Raw genomic sequence first — 19997 nt, forward strand, 5'->3', positions numbered from 1 at the left:
TGTGGGATTTTCCCCGATCAGGGATCGAACCCAAGTCTCCTGCGTCGGCAGGCAGACTCTTCGCCACCGAGCCACAGGGGAAGCTCTACTTTCGTTTCAGGTGAAGTGCAGGTGGCTCTCCACGCTGCCCGTGTCTGCCACGCTGCGCAGTGGTTCAGCCGCACACACGCAGGTTCCTTCTCGTGCTCTTCTCCACGACGGCCCATCACAGGATGCTGAAGACAGTTCTCCGTGCGGTACAGAGGACGCCGTTCCCTCACCCGCCCCCTGGACGACAGCCCGAGTCTGCTCCCCGCAAAGCCCGCAGCTCCCGCGCTCCAGCGACCACACATCTGCGAGGCGGCTTCTCTTTCGCAGTTTCTTCTCCTCTGACGACACCGTCTCCTCCGTCCTGGGAGCCTCAGGCCTGGGCTGGATCGCGGCTGCCTCTGGTCGCCCTCATCAGCCCAAGCTGGGCCGGGAGAGTTTAGCCCACTTACACTCAGGCTGTGCCCACCCCTCATCAGGCTCTCCTGCCCTCACAGGGAGTCGCTCCGGCTTGCTGGCTCGCTCTCCTGCCGGCTCACGCGGCTCCTAACCCTCCGTAAGCTCCCCTTTCGGCTCCTGTACCCTTCTGTCTCAGAACTGTCTGCTTCTCTAGAATTCCTCTTTCTTGATGCCCTCGTTTGGTTCAGACACCTATCCCCAATTCCCGCCGCTTCTTTGCCGCGCCCTCCGCTGGCTCCTCGAGCACAGCGACACACTTAGGCCGGTGTCCTCACACCGCCGCCTCCTCTGAGAGGGCCACACGCTGCCGCTTCTCAGTCAGTTCAGCTCAGCCGCTCAGTCGTGTCCGACTTTTTGCGACCCCATGGACTGCAGCACGCCAGGCCCCCCTGTCCATCACCAACTCCCGGAGCTTATTCAAACTCAAGTCCATCGAGTCGGTGATGCCATCCAACCGTCTTATCCTCTGTCATCCCCTCCTCCTCCCGCCTTCGATCTTTCCCTGCATCAGGGTCTTTTCCAAGGAGTCAGGTCTTCACATCAGGTGGCCAAAGTACTGGAGTTTCAGCTTCAGCGTCAGTCCTTCCAATGAATGTTCAGGGCTGATTTCCTTTGGGATGGCCTGGCTGAACCGCCTTGCATTTCTTCCTGGGCTTCTCTGTATGGTCCATAATTTTCTGTTGATGAGAGTCTCGCTGTGGTGTTCTGGAGATCTGTCTCCCTCTCTCCGGGGCTACTGCCTGGTGGGAGCCAGAAGCGTTCACCCTGAGCACACCACTCGCCAAACCAGCTGCTGTCTCCTCGCAAGGCCTCATCCAGCTGCCAATTCCAGCCATTCTTTCGCTCTGCTGGCCTGGTTGAGGGGCTGCGCCCAGGTTTCCTGTCCCGTCACTTTGCACAGCGTCACTGTGGTCTGCGGTCTTCAAATATCAGTGATTCTGTCCCATTTCTAGACCTTGATCAAACTCATCCAAGCCCCTGAATCACTGCTAACTCTCAGCAGAAAATGCCAGGTACACGCATGCCCTTCCAGCCATAAGGTACGGCGAGGTTTCTAGTGCTGGGACACCATCAGGATGGCCATCCTTCCTCAGTGTGGCTCCTTCAGCGGAACTGTCGTGACCACAGGGAAAGACGAAGGCAGAGACGTATCACGATCCGTGGCTCCTGGCTTCACGCACTGCTCAGATCACTGGAGGCGGACCTAGTGTGAAGAGGGGCGCGGCACAGAGGCCACCTCTCCAGTCCCGGCCCGAGGCTGCAGCTGAAATCAGTACTTCCAACTCTGCGTTCTAGTCCTAACCACTTAGGAACCTGAGTATTTGCTACAATATTCTGCTTCTTTTGTCCTAAACATCTTTCTGGAAATACACATAAGAAAACACAACAGTCTCTACAGGGTAAGTATTTAGCTCTCCTATCAGCAACCTTCTCTCTCTAAAGCACGTTTTTCTGCAGCAGTTACTTTGTATCAATGAGTAACCCACAGGCTACAATGATGGAAAAACTGATGTGGTAACAGCCAGCAAAACCCATCCAACAAGTCCTTCCTCCAGTAACAACAGCCAAATGGCATCAACAACTAACCATCTGTCACCCTGAGTGTGACGTGAGCACCGCCAAGCAGCGGGGGAAGTGAGAGCTCCTCTGTCACCAGAGGCAGGGATGGCCAGGCCCGAGGCACGCCGGCGCCAGCCAGCACCGCCGCTTCCTCCTTTGCTCCGCAGCAGTGAGCCTGCTTCCTCTCAGGACTGCTGTCGGGCCCTGCCTCCCCACCCAGCCCCCACCTCCCAAGCAAGTCAGACAGGCTTCACTGCTTTCAGAGCTTCGACCTGACCAGGCTGGGTCGCATCACACCCCCGCTGTTCCAGCTGCAGAGCCTTTCGGCCACAGGGATTGCCGCGATCTCAACATGTAGACGTGGATCGGCTGTGGCGACCAACTGTGGTTAGGGTGAACACGAGGCCACCACCAAACTGCTCTCAGCCCCATCACGGCACTTCTATCCCGGCTCTCGGATAACCACGCAGCTGAAAAGCGCAGCCCCCCAAGCCCGCCCCACGCTGCCTGCGCGCTGCACTCAGCCCCAGCTCGCCAGACCACCCTCTTCCAGGCCGACCACCACCTCACACTCAGTGAGGTTCAGAACCCAGGCAGCCTGCTTCCAGACTCGACCACAACAACACACACGGAGGGTCTCAGGTTCCCTCTCTCCTCCCCTCCAAGACACACGCTCAGAACACATGAATATGCCAGGCAGAGTCACATGGACTATTAATGAACATCCTAAAATGTAGTTAGGTTTTTTTTTAAGGGTACAAATTCGGCTTTCACGCTGTTGAGCTGATGCCTACAAACTGTCCTTTTGGTAGTGAAAACAAGCCATCAGAGGGTCCACCATGGTCTCCAGGTGGACAGACTGAGGGACATAGACTTGTTTCCAGAGCTTCCTTCTGGGCCAATACAGGACACCCCTCTGGGACTCCTGGGCACCACCCCAGCACGGCCACACCTTTTCCAGACCTGACCACACCCCAGCCCAGAGGACCCCTCACCAGGCCTCTCCACTGGGCTAACGTGGGCCACCAGGCTTCCCCCTCCGCTCCCTAGAGAGTGGGAGCACCTGTGAGTCTGGAGAGCAGACAGGAGTTCACGTGCACAGACTTGTCAACAAGCAAGAGAAAGAGGGAAGAACTGGTTCACTAGTGCACTTTTTCCTGTCAAAAAGGAAACTTTACCAACTCAGACTTAAAAGTCACGAAAATAAAGACTGGCCCAATGGTCTACTCTTTATCTGTGAAAATTAATTCATAAGAAGAAGCATGTTTTTTTAATGCACTAAAACCCTATATGCCACCCCTGGACAAACAATAAATGAAAAAAGCATTCTAGAAACCCACACGGAGTGCAGATCGTGAGGTAACTGTGTCTGTGCAGACGCTGCAGGAGACCAGAGGCGGCAGAGCGTGAGGAACACCACGAACACACGGGAGCCCGGCTGCCTGCCTTCCAGGCCATCTCGCAGGCGACGGGGACGCACGCTGGGATGCAGCCTCATGCACGGGGGCTCAGGAGCCAGGGGCTCTCCTGTCCACGCAGCAGGCACGCGACACGGGGGTCTGGCCTTCCCTCCCTCCACCAGGCCATCTCAGCAAAGGGCATCCCCTCAACCCGAGGAAAGACTGTCAGACAGACCGACCAAGGACAGGACGAGCGGCAGGAGACGCACCGATTAGATCAGAAGCAGACGCGCCTCTGGGCACAGCTTCAGCAGAGCTCTACGAAGACGGGCCACTCCGGGCTTATCAAAAGGCATCACGAAGCAGCGAAGCCAGCAGGACAGTGGCCAGGCCCTGGAGACAAAGGCTGGGACTAGGTGTCTAGAGAGACGCGTGGGGGGGCCAGGGGGGCCAGTGTGCGCGATGAGAAGCCGCTAGCTGGGGGAGAAAGGAAGACAGTGCAGTGAGATGCTGGGTAAGCATGCGCGAAGAAAGAGCTGTCTGACATCACGTTGCACAGAACTCTCAAACGTGCTAAGCACCAGGGGAAAAACCAGCACAGGAGAGGAGAAGGCCAAAGCGTAACACAGAATCCAGAACACGAAACAGATCAACAGGGCTGACTACCTAAACCTTCTCCAACCAGGCCATCCTAAAGGAGATCAGCCCTGGGTGTTCACTGGAAGGACTGATGCTGAACCTGAAACTCCAGTACTTTGGCCACCTCATGTGAAGAGCTGACTCATTGGAAAAGACTCTGATGCTGGGAGGGATTGGGGGCAGAAGGAGAAGGGGGCGACAGAGGACGAAATGGCTGGATGGCAACACCAACTCGATGGACGTGAGTCTGAGTGAACTCTGGGAGTTGGTGACGGACAGGGAGGCCTGGTGTGCTGTGGTTCATGGGGTCGCAGAGAGTCGGACACGACTGAGCGACTGAACTGAACACTACAAAAACAGCGTCAACCAAACCAAGCCAAGTGAAACAAGCCTGGAACACTGCAGCGGGAGAAATGGGCACCTTCTTCCTGTAAGCCAAATAACAAAATAGCTAATCCCCCTTTTACAAAATTTAATCCATTAATCAATGAAATGTAAATGTTAAACAACAAGGCACCTTTAACACTTTCCCCAGTAGTTACACTGGCAACCACTAAGAAAAGTGACACCTATATAAACAGAATCTTCCAACTACAAACAGCTGAGTCCACAACCTTCCTGGGGGCAGGATAACAACAAGCACCGGATCCTAAGGATGCACAATCACAGGATCTTCGGGACACGATCACAGAAGCGGACAGAGACTGAACGACTCTGTTACAGAGAAGAGGCGGAAGGAACCGCGACGTCCACTGAGGACGGTTACACTCTGGTGTGGGCGGTGTGACACGGTCAGCAGAGCGCACCCACCAGGGAAGGTGCCTCGTGCGCAGGGGGCGGATTCCGCAAGCAGCTGCGGAGTGTGTGCTGGCGAGCCCTTCTGGAGGAGAGGTGTACGTCTGGAAGCGCAGGCACCCAGTGATCCAGAAGGGGGACAGAGAACCCTCCCCGAGGCTCCTATGCCACGTCTGTGGTTTAGAAACAAGCCATTTGGGAAGACCTCCCCACCCAGCAGGACAGGAACGAGCAGGGCTCCACAGGGGGCCCAGGTTTTCAAACGGCTGGAAGGGTCCTTTGCACTTCAGCAACATCATCTTGCAAAAGCCACCACAGGTGAGCAGGAGCCCGAGAGGCAAACCGCGAAGGAGCCTGTGCACAGTCAGGGCCCCGTCCGTGGGAGACACGCTCCGAGACGCCAGTGGATGCCTGACACCACGGAGGAGCCGGACCCCTCGCCCAGCGGCCCCTCCTGTGCCTCTGGTCTGATCACGTCTACGTTGGGCACAGGATGCCACCAACAGATTGTACTGAGCGCACGTGAGTGAGGCCTCGCTCAGGACATCTGGCTGCACCGTGCCCTCCGCCCCCGTGTGAGGGGAGAGGCCAGCTGCCTGCCTGACGTGGGGAAGGGAGGTGGGTGGCGCGGGCCCTGTGCCCCGACCCACGCTCGGACCCTACGGCAGGACCGCGGCGAAGTGAGCTGGGCAGGGGGCCGCTGCGGGGTCCAGGCCTGGGGTCTGAGACCTCAGGTGGGGAGGGGCTGGACGGCGTGAGGCTCCATCACAGCGCTCCCAGCAGCAAGCCTTGTCAAATGACCAGCGGTTTACTTCTGGAGGCGTCCGTCTAGTATTCTTGGACTGTGGCTGACCGAAGGTAACTGGAACAGCAAAAAGTGACACGGGGAACAAAGGGGGGACACGGAGCTCTCATTTTGCAGCTGTGGAAACCGAAGCTCAGCAACGCTCTTCAGAGCCGCCCTGTGGCCCTGCTTAAGGACCCTCTGCGACGCCCCTGGCTCCCGGTCCACCGACTCCAAGCAAGCTGAGGGATTCACAGGCATGTGCTGCTTTTCAGCCAGGCAGCAGGCGGGGGGGCAGGGGGGGGGGGGGGCAGGGGGGAGGGGCGGGGGGCAGCAGGCGGGGGGGAGGGGGGAGGGGCGGGGGGCAGCAGGCGGGGGGGAGGGGCAGCAGGGGGGGGCGGGGGAGGGGGCAGCAGGCGGGGGGGGCGGGGGGGAGAGGCGGGGGAGGGGGCAGCAGGCGGGGGGGAGGGGGCAGCAGGCGGGGGGGGGAAGGGGGCAGCAGGTGGGGGGGGCGGGGGGGGAGGGGGCAGGGGGGTGAGGGTAGGGCCGGGGTGGGAGTGTGTATCAAAAGCCACTTGGGGAATGTATTTTAGTTCTTTCTTTCACGTGGCTACCTTCTGGGGGAAACCACAGATTAGTCTAGGATCTGGAGCTCCTGGGAGCCTAGTGTTAGTCCAGGCTTTCCCTGCTGGGGCCCGCAGTCAATCCCTGCTCAGGGAACTCGGGCCCGGCAAGCTGCACGGCGCTCCCCTCCCGAAAGGCTCACTGGTTCAAACAAGCGTCTAGGGTCTCCGTTAAGAGCCTCCGAGAGCAGGTGCAGCACCCACAAGGCCTGTGAGAGACACACGTCTAACAGCCACTCAAGGGTCAGCGAGAGGCGCGACTAAGGGGGACGCAGCCACGAAAGCTGAGGAAGCGAGGCTGCGGGAGCCGGGCGAGGCCGCTGGGAGCCGGGCGAGGCCGCTGGGAGCCGGGCGAGGCGGGAGGCGCAGACGAGCGTGGACAAGGGACGCGGCGGGGCCTGGACCGAAGGCAGCAAGAGCGAAGCCCGCTCACGGCAGGCAGGTCCGGCAGGCGGGACGCGGTCGGCGCCAGGACACAGCCGGGAAGCCGTTGGAGACCGCCGTGCGGGGCCAGGACCACAGGGGCACGCGACAAGGACGGGGTGGGCCCACCACTCCCTGCCCCCCAACGCTGTGCTCAGCGCACTGCCAGGCACCCACGCGGGTTCAGCCCTCCTGCCCGAGGGGACGGAGGGACTCCAAGCGAGGGTGCCGGGTGCCCAATGGCCAGCGGGCCGGGACGGGAAACCACACACCAGGCACCTCGCCGAAGCCAGCGGGTCGACCTCCCCCGCAGCCGAGCACCCTCCGGCCGGGACCCCCGGCAGCGCCCCCCACAGCATCGGGAGGCTGACGCAGACCCCCGGGAGAGCACACGGGGGCGAGCACCCACGCCCGAAGAAAACAAATGTGAGGCAGTCTGCAGTCACTGGGAGACGGTGTGTTACTCCAGAGTAAGAACAGCCAGTTCAGTCAGAGCTGCATGAAATCCACTACCCAGAAATTTACATTTCAGAAGAAACAGACCTGTCAAAGCATCCCTCTTTCCAAAACACTTTTAAATAAACACCAAGGCCAAGTGACCAAATGAAGTCCCTCAGTCGTGTCCGACTCTTTGCGACCCCATGGACTGTAGCCTACCAGGCTCCTCCATCCATGGGATTTTCCAGCCGAGAGTACTCGAGTGGATTGCCATTTCCTTCTCCAGAGGACCTTCCCAACCCAGGGATCGAACCCAGGTCTCCTGCATTGTAGGCAGACGCTTTACTGTCTGAGCCACAAGAGAAGTCCTTAAATAAACACACCATGTCACTAAAATTCACCGAGGCTGTGCTTCCGTAGGCGGGGTTCTCGTCTCAGCACTGTTGGGGTTAAAGACACGTGTGCCCACCTACAGCACACAGCGCTGGCCTGGGATACTGAGCGTGATCTTTCAGGCGGGTCTCTCCTCTGGAAACAGACGCTGACAACTCAGATGTTGCTGCAAAGTGAACGCTAAACTCTCCAAAATGTAAAGAGACTGTGTATATATAGATACATACACATACTTTTTTCCAAGGTGTCACATTCACATGGAGTCATTTTTCACAGAGTCAAGCTCCCTGGAAAGCAATTCTTGTCACAAGGACTTTGCAGCCCAGATCAACAGACTCTTTAAGGGATGCGCCCACTGTTCTCAAGGCAGGTGCCAAACTGAGAGCCAAGAGTCCTTATGAAGAGACCAGAAAGACCCTGCCCCCTTTCTTTTCTTTTCGGTAAGGCAGACTGGAAAACAGAGGAAGCCACACACACTATCTTTCAATACTTTGAACATCTGACATCAGCTTTAGAGTATCCATCTAATCCAGCTTTAGAGGCATCCATCTGATAAAACGGCACCCATTAACCATTCAGAAGAGCCCACATGGCGGGCTGGCTGAAGAAGACCAAACCACCTGCTCTCTGTCTTCAGTCAGCACCCCCACACCAGCCCCCGATTTCAATCTGTGCTGCAGGCGCTTCTGACGAAATGTGTCCCTGAAGGCTGAAGCATGCCCTCTGCATTTCAGTCTTAGCCCCACTCATCTCTTAGTGTGTCTTTAGGTAAACACGGAGAAGGCAATGGCACCCCACTCCAGTGCTCTTGCCTGGAAAATCCCATAGACGGAGGAGCCTGGTGGGCTGCAGCCCATGGGGTCTATAAGAGTCGGACACGACTGAGCGACTTCCCTTTCACTTTTCATTTTCATGCACTGGAGAAGGAAATGGCAACCCACTCAGTGTTCTTACCTGGAGAATTCCAGGAACGGGGCAGCCTGGTGGGCTGCCATCTATGGGGTCACACAGAATTGGACATGACTGAAGCGACTTAGCAGCAGTACCATCAAAGGCATTCCTCGTGGATGACTGAGACCCCATCCTCCCTACCCACCAGGGCTGTGCAGGTCAGGGGAAAGGACTATGGCCGAGCCTAGCACTTCAACACAACCCTTCACCGTGTGTGGGGCTCGTCCGCGCCCCACCTGGCTCTGCCCCACCCGGATGGCCACTCCCGAGTCCCAGTGCCACAGCCCCTCACCTGCCCCACGCTCCCCCGCCCCCACCTCCCTCTAGTGCCCTCCATGGGCTCTCCCAGATCCCCCTGCGAGGCACTCTCCTGGACGTCTCCGCAGCACCCTCTGACCCAGCCACCGGCCTCTTCTAACGTTTCTGGGACTGGCATCTGTCTCGTTTCTACAATGACTCGGAAGCCTCCAGCGCTTTTCATTTGATCATCCCCGCAGCTGCCAGCCGCGCTTTGTTGTAGCAGACAATAAAACCACGTCGAGTGAACACAGGACGCGCAACTTATCATTCAAGGAGGCTATCCGTATTCATCACTGGCCCAGAAGCAAAACTTACATGCTACAAATAGCAACCCAGTGTGCAAGGTTAGAACCGGAGATATTACCAAGCTGCTGAGCAGTGTTTCAAGGCTCATCCTGGAGCCGTGACTCACCCCTGCCCTCAAGATGGGTGTGGGGGAGGGAAGGGGCAGCACTGCCCCAGCGACCCCAGGTCTACAGCCAGCACTTGGCCCGAAAGCTGTGGGCCCAACACCAGGACCGTCTAAACGCTCAGTCAGAACACGCCATGCGGGCCAATTCCGCGCATACACACTCGGGAACCCAGTGTTTTAAGGACACGCATGTCAGGCCAACGAAGAGCCCTCCTATGGCCACCTCCACACACAGGGGTGGCGCTCTGAGGCAGCTCCACCCCCAGGAGCGAGTCAGCGGATAACTGCAGAAGCCCCCACAGGCCAGTACGGAGGGCTGCCTGCTCCCCTGCTGAAGCCACTCTGCTCTTCTATCCCCGGTGGATTCAAGAAGCATTCACAAGAGGCACTCTCAAATTCTGACGCAATTTGTTTCAAAAACAACCTCCGCACCCGCTCAAGGACAGCCCATGCTAGTACTGGACAGGGGTGCGATGCCAGGACCCCAGGGGCAAAGCGAAGGGAAGTCAGCAAAGACGCGGCGCATCTGGCGCCCTGACACACGGCAGGCGGGCGCGGAAGCGGGGGGACTGCGGGGACCTAGCGGGTCCACCACAGCGCCGCACGCACGGGCACGGCTGGACCGGGCCCCCCACGCTCCAGTCCTAACCCCGCCGCCTCAAAACGTCAAACCGCAACCGCAGCGGGGCACGGAGCCCTTACGGGGGAGGGCAGTTAGGCGAGGCCCTGCAGGCCCAACGGACCTAACCGGGGTCCTGAGAAGAGGGGTTAGGACGCAGACCCCTACAGAGGAAAGACAGGGTGAGCGGACAGGGACAAGACAGCCCCCACAAGCGAAGGGAAGGGCCTCCGCCAGCACCTCGCACTTGGACTTCCAGGCTCCGAAATTAAGAGACAACAAATGGTACAGTGGCCTAGCAACCTCCAGATACGCAGGCTAGAGACCAGGCTTTCCGCTCCTCAGGACTGACATAACGGAAACGTGCACACACGTCCATCAGCAGACAGACCCAGGACTGTTCACGCGGAGGTTTTCTTGGCCACTCCTCTCGCCATGCGGGGCCTCAGCCCCCTGGCCAGGGATGGAGCCCGGGCCGCCTGCAGCGGCAGTGTGGGGTCTTAATCACGGGAGCGCCAGGGGTCTCCCAGGACAGCACTGCTTCTAACAGCCACACGCTACAAGCTACCCAGACGCTCATCAGGAAGGCAACAAACACATCAGGGTGTATCTCGGGAAGAAGCACTAGCGGGCAATGAAAACGGAGTCGGGACTGCCCCCAGCAGAAAGCCCGCTGGCAACACGGACTCAGACAGACAGAGACAGGAGGGCACCCGGTGCAGGACTGACACAGACCCGGCCGGAGCCGGACCACAGCGCCCAGACAGGACGAGAGAGCCGGCAGGCGCGGGGGGGCAACGCCCGCCAGCAGGCGCAGAACGCTCCCAGCTTCTCTCTCGTTTGCACACGCTTCATACGTCCCGCTGCAAATCCGGAGTTCAGTAAAATACAGAAATGACAGCTGTTAACACCTTACTGGCACACTGGCACCACAGCAAGCCAACCTCACCAGCCAACCAGACTCACAGGGCCTGCCCTTGCTGCCGTTCCACAGTCAGAGCGCACAGCTTGTCTCCTGACCCCAGCTCCCCTCCCACCTGTCAGAGGGGCCAACCAACACCACATTACTTTCTCACACCATCTCTTTAAAACTCAGTCTCATTAAAGGAAGGCATTAAAATATTCGTTCATGAAAATAAAATTACCAATTAACACTCTGGTCTTCCTCTGGATAGTGAATTACATTTTTCTTCTTTTTTACTTCTGTATTTTCCTAGCTTTCTTTTTTTTTTTTTTTTTAAAGAAGTGACTAGTTTAATAATCAGCAAAAGAGAAATGTCACTTTAAATAAAAAGTAGAGCTTCCCTGGTGGCTCAGACGGTACAAGAATCTGCCTGCAATGCAGGAGTCCCGGGTTTGATCCCTGGGTCCTGAAGATCCCCTGGAAAAGGGCATGGCAACCCACTCCAGAATTCTTGCCTGAAAATCCCATGGACAGAGGAGGCTGGCAGACTACAGTCCACAGGGTTGCCAAGAGTCAGACACGATTGAGCAACAAGCACTTTTCACTGGAGGAAGGATAATGTTTTTATAAGGAGTCGAAAGCTGAGGGCTTCAGAGCAATCGTGAATAATCCAAAAGCCAGGCTGAGGTGTCAGAGACTCAGTGTGTTCCGAGAGCCCGGCCAGCAATCAAGTGGCCGGGCCTCCTGAGCCCGCAGGACAGCTGTGAGCACCGGCTGAAAGCCTGTGGAACCGTAAACACTCCCCAGACACTAAGGAAATAACACTGCAAGACGAGTATCGTGTAGCAAGGTTTCTACAAAGATGCTCCTCAGCAAGCACCCACAGCAAGGCACAGGTCAGGGGATTTCAGCAAGTCTCCTAACCTGCAGGCTGCCCGGGCAACCCTGAGTGATTTCCGGGGCCCCCGGCCGGGTAAGTGCCCAGAGAACTGTCATTAGCCTGACTAAAAACCGCATGTAAAGGGCACCGACTTTCCCGAAGTTCTGTGCTGTTATGATCAGGCTTCTAAAAGGTTAATTCATAGTAGCTTTGTTGTGTACTTGCAAACAACTCAAATGGAAATCAATTTTAAAAAATTAAAATTGCAGACAAGAATGGGAAACCAATGGTGTCCGCAGGGTAATGTTCCAAAGACTCCCTAGCAGAGCTGGGTCGGGCCAGGAAGGCCAGTAGCAAGCAGAAAGCTGCTCACACCTGACAGGGTGGGGAGACCACGGAAGGCGGCTCGCGGCATCCAGCGGCAGGTCCACACGCAAGCCTCGCCAGGCCCCCAGCCCCTCACAGGCCTCCTCGGAGCTGCTCTGCCGGACAGCGAGCAGTCCAGCGCAGCCAGGAAACGGACGAGGGACTCAGACTGCTCTCCTCGGCAGCGATGACATCACCGAAACAGAGCAGCCGGGCGAGGCCTGCGATCCCTGCATCGATGCCGCATCTCCAGGCAGGGCTCGGCCAGGACTGCGCGTCCCCCCGGAACCACTGCCGAGCTCGCTTCCTCCCCCCAGAGGCATTCTGCAAGTAGCTATTCTTAAATGTGTTTTTGAAATCACAGCCTGGAGTACTGAGATTGAAACTAGTGGGAGGCGGCGCTGAAGAGCCTGCTCTGATTTCCCCACTGCACGGCTCTCACCTTTGACTCACAAGCCACACTGACCACAGCCACCATTAAGAAGCTTTAAAACATGAATGCGAACTATTTTTGCATTTAATGCCGTACATGGGAAGGGAAAAACAGAAAACAGAGGGAAGAGACGAGAGCCAATAACTGAAGACATCAGCACACTGCAGCAAACTGCAGACAGCAGCCCCAAGTTCCGAGGCAGCATCCGCGGGCGTGCCTCATCACACGCAGAAGCGGACGCTGGCACGCAACGGCGACCGTACACGGGAGACGCAAGGCAACAGAAAGCCAGGAGCTGCGAAGTGAGGTGGGGAGCAGGGAGCTGACTTCCAGACGCCATCAGCGCCGGGGGAACCCCCACCTGGGCCTGGCTCAGGACTCCTCCTGACTGCCCCAGGAACACGCTGCCTGTACAGCTCGCAGTCCAGCGACTGGTCCAGTTCTCCTCAGTCCCACGTGAACTACTAGGTGGAGAACGAGACGACTCCAGACAGGAGTCATGACAAATATTCAGGTCCCATTTCGGAGAACAGTTCATGAAACGATAGTCCCGTGGGTGGGATCTGGGTTCGCCACACCCTCGCACAGAAACACCGACGCCAAGTCAAAGGGCAAGTATATACCTCGTGCAGGTCCCTTTGGAAACTTATTAACAGCTGATCAAATAACCAAACCCCCTTTTGTTTTTTCTTTCTTTGATGGTAGGGTAAGGAATTGGATCCAAAGCCACACTTTACTATAAAGCAATGGTCTTTGATTATGGGGTTTGTTGGGGGGGGCGGTGGTGGTGGCTTAGACTTGTTTGGCACCAAAAAATATTTTTGCCTCAGGAGATTGCTTACAATTACCTGGAAAAATGTACCGATAAAGCTATTTTTAGAGTGTCCACTACATCCCACTCCCCTTTCTGCGTGTTCACTCATTTAACCCTACAGCAAACGCAAACGCCCCTGTGAACCAGGCGGAGACAGAGGGCTGGTGGAGATGGGGTGGCGGGAGTCAGCTGGGGCGACCCTGGCGCATTAAACCTGTGCTGGCAGCCGGAGCAGCTGCCTCGGCCCCACGAGAGGATCTCTGCTCAGAGCCCCCAGCAGCTAAGGCCTGTCCTGGAAGGTTCTGGCGACACAAACTCCACGTGGAGTGAACGACAGATGCCCCAGGGCAAAGAAGAGCAAGTTTAGAGCCGAACGTTACTCTCCAAACACATGACCAGCTAGAAGCTGCGGCATCAGCTTCTACACATCCTCTTCAAAACCAAACCAAACCAGGTGCTGCTGTGGAAAGTAACAAAGCCTTCAAGTCAGGGCAGGACCCCATGCTGTCCAGATTGCCACAGATGCCCTTGCTGAGATGAAAAATAACTCTCCCTTATGAAAAATCTCAACGTCCACAGTACCACCATGCCGTGCCACGAGAGAATTCCCGGCCATGATCACTCACCAGTTTTAAAGTCCTTGAGGAGAGCAACCAGACCTCTCTCCCTGAGTCAATACTCAGCCATGCCTGACACTCGACAGATACTGAAAACATCTGATGAATGGATGAAAAGCCACTCGTCACCACCACTCTGCTCCAAACACAAACAATAGTTATGGCTACCACGCAGATTACTCATTTCAATATATCAGACCGGATGAAAAAAAAAAAAGAAGAAATCAGACAACAAGGTAGGAGGCACCAACTTCTAGCCTAGACAGGACCTTCAGGGGAAGTACTCAGGACTCACTTTCCAGCTCTTAAGACTCAAAACTGAACAAACTCTCCTAAGTCTAAAGAGAGAAGTGCACTAACAGAAGACTTTATTAATCCATGGATGAGAAGTCATGCGGGGAATCAGCTGCTTCAGTCACAAGGAAGAGACAAGAGCCTGTTCTTTTGGAATCTAAAGAGAAGACACAGTATTTCCAACAGTAAAGAACCAACGGGCCCGACACCCATGCACTAAGGCTTCAGGGAAGGTCCACACACAAGATTGTCAGCCCAACTCACTTGACTAGAGACCAAGGTGACAAAAATTTTCACACCTCAACTAACAACTCTACTAGAATTTTAGAGGTCCCAACTGACTGGCGCGACACTACCAAAAAAAAAAAAGGCATTATAACTCACAACTGGAAACGGAATACGTTGTGGCTTTAAGGGAAAACTAATGCTACCAGAGAAGGTTTCCAGCGTCACATCCCCAGAAAGAAAAGACGCCGAGAGAGGCAGATACGGGGGGCAAGAGACAGATGACAAGCTTCAGGGACCCGCTCTCCGGTCCGCGACCTTTGGCCAGTGCCTTAACCTCTCCCATCTTCGACTTCGCTATCTACCCGTGGACACGGCAATGTACTTGAGAAGGCTGTGCTAAGAATCAAATACAACAATCGGTGCAGAGATCTTGCCACGCCGCCCGACAGACAGTAAGCACCCCAGTGTCCGCTGTCTTTATTCTCAATCGCCCAGTTTCGCGAACCATTTCTCGCCGGGAAGCTCGGGCTCAACGTACAGGCGGGCCCCGCCGCGGTCCAGACCTAACACGGCGCAGCACCCGGCAGCGGTTCGCCCCCAGCAACTTTGCAAACTTCTTCCAGGCTTCCCCGCGACGCGTGTAAGAGAAAAAGCTCCGCGGCCCGGGAGCCCGCGGCCCGCGGGGGAGCTGGGGGCACGTGACCTGCTCTCCGCCGGCCCCCGGCGTCGGGGATTCTCGGCCGGCCTGCCGCTAGGCGCACGGGACTGGGGGCACGCGGCTCGGCCTGGCATCCGGGCGGGGTGGGCGGCGCCCCCGCGGCCGGCCGGCTGGCCACCGCCCGGGCGCGCAGACCGGGCCGCTCCGGCCGGCCGGCCCGCGAGGAGGGCGTGCGCGGCGCCGACCCGAGTGGCGGCCGGCCGCGGTCACACCCGGCCACCCCTCGGCCGGCCTGCCGCCGGGCCCGAGGGCGCGGGGGCTCCCGCGGGGCCGGGCCGGGCCTGCCCGAGACGAGGACGGCTCGCGCCGGCGACCGAGGCCAGGGAGGGGGATGGGGCCGGGCCGCCGCTTACCGCGGCCGCTCCGCTGGGCTCCGGGCCGGGCGCGTCGCGAGGGCTCCGCCGAGGAGGAGACGGGGGGGTGACCGGCGCGCGGGGAGGTCCAAGCTGCGGCTCCTGCGGGCTCCCGGGCCTGCCCAGCCTCCAACGCCGCCGCCGCCGCCGCCTCGGGCTTTATGGCCAAGACTCCGGCTCCGCTCCCACTTCCGCCACCGCCGCCGCCCCGAACGGAAGTACCTGTCACGAGACGCTCGACGTCAGGGCTGTGGGGGCGGAGCCCCACCTCAGCCGTGCGTCGCGTTCCGCCGGCCCCGGCCCCGGCCCGAGTCACGTGGTACAAACATGTCTGCCCCCAGTAGCTGCGGCCATCTTGGAGGCCCCGCCGGGAGCAGGGCGGCGCCATGCTGGACCCACCCGCCGAAGCCCCAGCCCCTAAGCAGCTCCTCATCAGAAAGAGCGAAGAAATGGAACCCCGAGAGCTCCGCGGAGGGTGGGGCGCCCCACCCAGCTCTAGCTCCACGTGCACACCGTAGGAGCTGCTCAGAACTTCGGCTCCGTCTTCAGCAACATGCTCCTCTCATAGCCTTTTCCTGCGTTGGTTTCTGCAAACTTCATTCTTTTGGTTGCTGGATACAATAACTATGGAATCATTCTTGGTTACTGTAGTGGGCTGAATAGTGACGCCCCAAAAGGTATGTCCACATCGTGGAACCTGTGGGTGCGATCTGATTTGGAAAAAAGTGTATTTGAAGGTGTAATTAAGGATCTGGAGATGAGACCCTCCTGGATTACCTTTTTTAAGAGATAAACCAAGAGGAAAAGGCCACGTGGAGATGGAGTGGCCACAGTCCAAAGGATGCCAGCAGCAAGGGGTGGGGGCTGGTGCTGAGTATGACTTTTGTATTTCAGAGAATCTATTTCGGTTGTTCTAAGCCACCAGCAGTTCCAGGACACTAAAGCTCTCTCTCAGACCCCTCATCCACAGCCTTTGAAAGATACCCGGAATGGGACCCCTTACACTCTCTGCCACCACCACCTGCTCTGAACCACCATCCTTTCTCACCTGGATTACGGCAATAACTTGGCTTCCTGCTCCCACCCCATCCCCTATCTAGCATCAACACAGCAGTCAGAATAACCTGTCATTCTCCTGCTCAAACTATTCCCATAGGTCAGAATAGAAGCTAAAGGCTTTACAACCAGAAGGTCCTATCCTGGGCCTTCTCCGGGGGCCCAGTGGTTGGGACTCCCCACTCGCGATGCAGGGGCCTAGGTTCGCTCCTTGGTGACAAAACTAAGAATCCCACATGCCAGAGCTAAGGCTTTGTGGGCAACCAAAGATTCTGCAATAACGATCAGAGATCCTGCATGCTGTAATTTGGGCCTGGCACAGCCAAATAAGTAATTTTTTTTTTTTTAAGTGTGATGAGGAGAAACACAGCAATGGCAGTGGATAGGGAGTGGCCCCAGCCTCCCTGTCTCCCAAAATCAGGCCGCTTCCTTGTCTACCTGGTTTGATGCTGAGATTCCAATGCCTGGAACAGTGCCTGAGTCGTGACAGGTACTCAGTGAGTATTCACTGAGCGACTGATAACTCCATTCCTCTGCCGTCTCCCTAATTCTCTCCTTTCACACTAGGAGCTCCCACCACTCCCTTGAGGCTAGTCCAGCAAGATTATATTAGTAAACACGCAGTCATGGTGCTGTATTTCAGAAGGTAACCCTACCTGCTTTAACAATAGGCCTCCAAGGAGTCAGATTTCAAACAAGACATAAGTAGGTGGCTCTCCTGCACACGCAGACGTGGGCTACCCCGTAGCCACACTGTTCACAAGGGGCTTGTCACTGTGTAGAGAGCTGGGAGCAGGGGAGGAGCTCCATGGAGATGGCGCAGCTGCTTCTTGAACGCCTGGACGCAGGAGTGACACACACCACCTCTGCTCACATTCCTCTGGCAAGAGTTAGTTGTGCTGCACACCTGGATACAAGGGGACCCGCAAAACGGGGCGACAGGCGAGGCGCCTGCTGTGCGCTCCGGAAAAGGGAGGCGCTCCTGGCCACGAGCTGTCTGCCCTGCCGCAGACACAGCGTGGAGAACGCTGGACGCCAAGGACTGCGGGTGGTGCAGGAGAAACTCATGAGGTTGCCCAGGAGATGGAGTAGCCAAGGAGGGCTTCCCAGAGGAGGTGGTACCAAGGTGACTCAGGAGGGATGAATAAGAACCTGCTAGGCCAAGAGGAAGGTGACTACCCTGGAGGGATGGCTGTGTGCAAAGGCTCAGAGAAAAGAGAGCATGTCATAACTCGTTCCAGAAATTGCTGACTGGTTGGTGTTCCTGGAGAACAGAGTTGGAGGGAAGGAAGCAGGAGCCGAGAGGAAACTCATGCACAAAGGCCGGCTGGTGGTGTGTCCCGAGTGCCTTTGATCCCGAGGTTGATGGAGCCTTTTCCTGTTTTCCTGCTATTGACAGTCCAGATCCGCAATTGAGGGTGAAGAGTGTGGAGGAGCTGACATTTAGGAGGACTGGGACACCGGCTAAGACGGGTGAGACCCGGCCCTGTGTCGGCGCAGGTGGAAGCAGCAGGACTGGCCCCGCCACCGGCTCACCTCCTCCCCCACCGCACCGCAGAGAGTGGGGAGAGAGAGTTCACGGGGCCACAGGGCCGCTGGGCATCACTGGGCTGCCCCCCACCCCGGTTACCCAAGTGAGGGGGCTCTGTGAGACTTATAGCTGGGGTGAGGGGAACAGGACCCATGGGACTCTCCTTTCCTGGGGGCTCTCCGGGTGGATCCTGCCCTCCACCCCCTGGCAGGGGCAGGAGAGGACTCTGAGAGGAGAGGGGGCTACAGGCTGGCTGCTTGCACACCCGCCTGGCCTGGGCGAGGCCGCCCTGTAGGCTTTTCCTGGAGTCAAGAGGTCGGTCCAAAGGGGAGCAGCTTAAGCCACTGTATCAGTGCGTCACTGCAAAACAAAACACCCCCAAGCCTAAGTGCCGACAACCTGCGCTCATCTCTTATCTCCTGACTCCCATGGACCAGGAGGTCAGACAGTGGGTCGTGAGCATGACCCCTGTATCCTCCATGCTGCCTGGGCCACGGCAAAGGGACTTGGCTGACGGACGAGCAGAGGGTTCGCCTGGGGCTGGCTCACACAACGGTGACCGGTGCTGACACGCGCGCTTCTCTCCACTCGGCCTTTCCACAGGGCTGCTCACATCCGCACAACGTGGCAGCTGGCTTCCGCCTGAGAAAACCACCCAAAAGGCCAAAGTGATGCTGCAGTCTCTGACACGTCCCCCGTCATCTCCACAGAGCTCGGGCTCACGCGGGGTAGCTCTGACTCACTGCGCGAGGACCACGGAAGGCCGCGCACCCCTGGCGGGAGAATCGTGGGCTGTCATGGAGGCTGCGGACCGCGGCTCTCTTGCTGGCCCTGCGGCTGGGAGGGCTGGCCGGGGACGGGCACCCGAGGAGGAGGAGCTGGAGGGGCCGAAGAGTTCTAGCCTGGCCAGCCCTACCCTCCCGTGGACCCAAGCGAGGGGAAGGCCCACGGGGCTCCGTGGGTAGCTCGCCCGTGGCCCGTGTGCAGCGCAGGCAGCTCGCCCGTGGCCCGTGTGCAGCGCAGGCCCCGCAGGTGTTGGGGCTCCTAGGGCACGACCTGAAGGGTCTGTTCAAACGACGCCCTTCCCCCACGGCCCTCAGCTGTCACCTTTGCCAGAAGTCAGATGACTGTAGATTCCTGGGTCTGTTTCTAGACCGTCCTGTTCCACGGATTTGTCTGCCCGACTTTATGCCAACACTGGATTAATTACCGTACTTACGTGGGAGGTCCTGAGATCTGGCGGGTAGGTTCTCCAACTTTCTCCTCCTCCCGTTCTGGAAGGCCTTTGCGATCGTTGGCCCTTTGCATTTCTATATAAATTTTAGACTCAGCTTGTCAATTTCCACATAAAAATTCTGCTATAGAGTGGAATCATGGCATTTATGATCCACTTGGGGAGAATTTTATTGAGTTGTACACTTATGTATTATTTGAATGCTTTTTCATATATGTGTTACACTTCAAAATATTTGATGCCATTAGGAAATCTGCTGCCCATGGCACATGTGTGTTAAGTTGCTCAGACGTGTCCAGCTCTTTGCAACCCTATGGATCATACTCGGCCAGACTTCTCTGCCCATGGGATTCTCCAGGCAAGAGTACTGGAGTGGGTCGCCGTGCCCTCCTCCAGGGGATCTTCCTAACCCAGGGATCGAACTCATGGTGTATTTTGTATTTATGTTACAAGACACTGAGATTCTTCAATCGATTAACATTAAACTTCTTTCAAAACTTCACTTTTTTCCCGAGGGATCTGTGTTCCCTCAAATTCTATCATTTGCATGCCATCTTCATGATTTTTTTGATATATCCCATGCCATCAATACTGCTAGTTATGGAAAGGGAGTTGATTTTTAAAAATTTAAACTTTTTGTAAATAAACCTTTGTATCAGCATCATAAGGGGATGAGTCTCCCTTGCCAAACGGAGAAGATAACTGGCAAGGCGAGCATCACAAAAATAAGATTGTTGACTTATAAG

General features: G+C 57.1%; 1 protein-coding gene and 1 long non-coding RNA gene across 2 annotated transcripts in view; one reads left to right on the forward strand and one right to left on the reverse strand.

Annotated features, from left to right (window-relative positions):
• The window catches only part of RAB7A (RAB7A, member RAS oncogene family), a 45223-nt gene extending 29599 nt beyond the window's left edge, over window positions 1-15624 (reverse strand). Inside the window, exon 1 of the mRNA XM_018066621.1 lies at window positions 15431-15624. The gene's annotated coding sequence lies outside the window, so the exon portion shown is untranslated. The remainder of the gene's footprint in view (window positions 1-15430) is intronic.
• Window positions 15725-19753, forward strand: LOC108638626. Its single transcript, XR_001919992.1, has 2 exons — window positions 15725-17959; window positions 18621-19753. It is a non-coding gene; the product is annotated as an uncharacterized LOC108638626 (long non-coding RNA).

Source organism: Capra hircus, chromosome 22 (genome assembly GCF_001704415.2).
Source record: "Capra hircus breed San Clemente chromosome 22, ASM170441v1, whole genome shotgun sequence".
Classification (NCBI taxonomy): Eukaryota; Metazoa; Chordata; class Mammalia; order Artiodactyla; family Bovidae; genus Capra; species Capra hircus.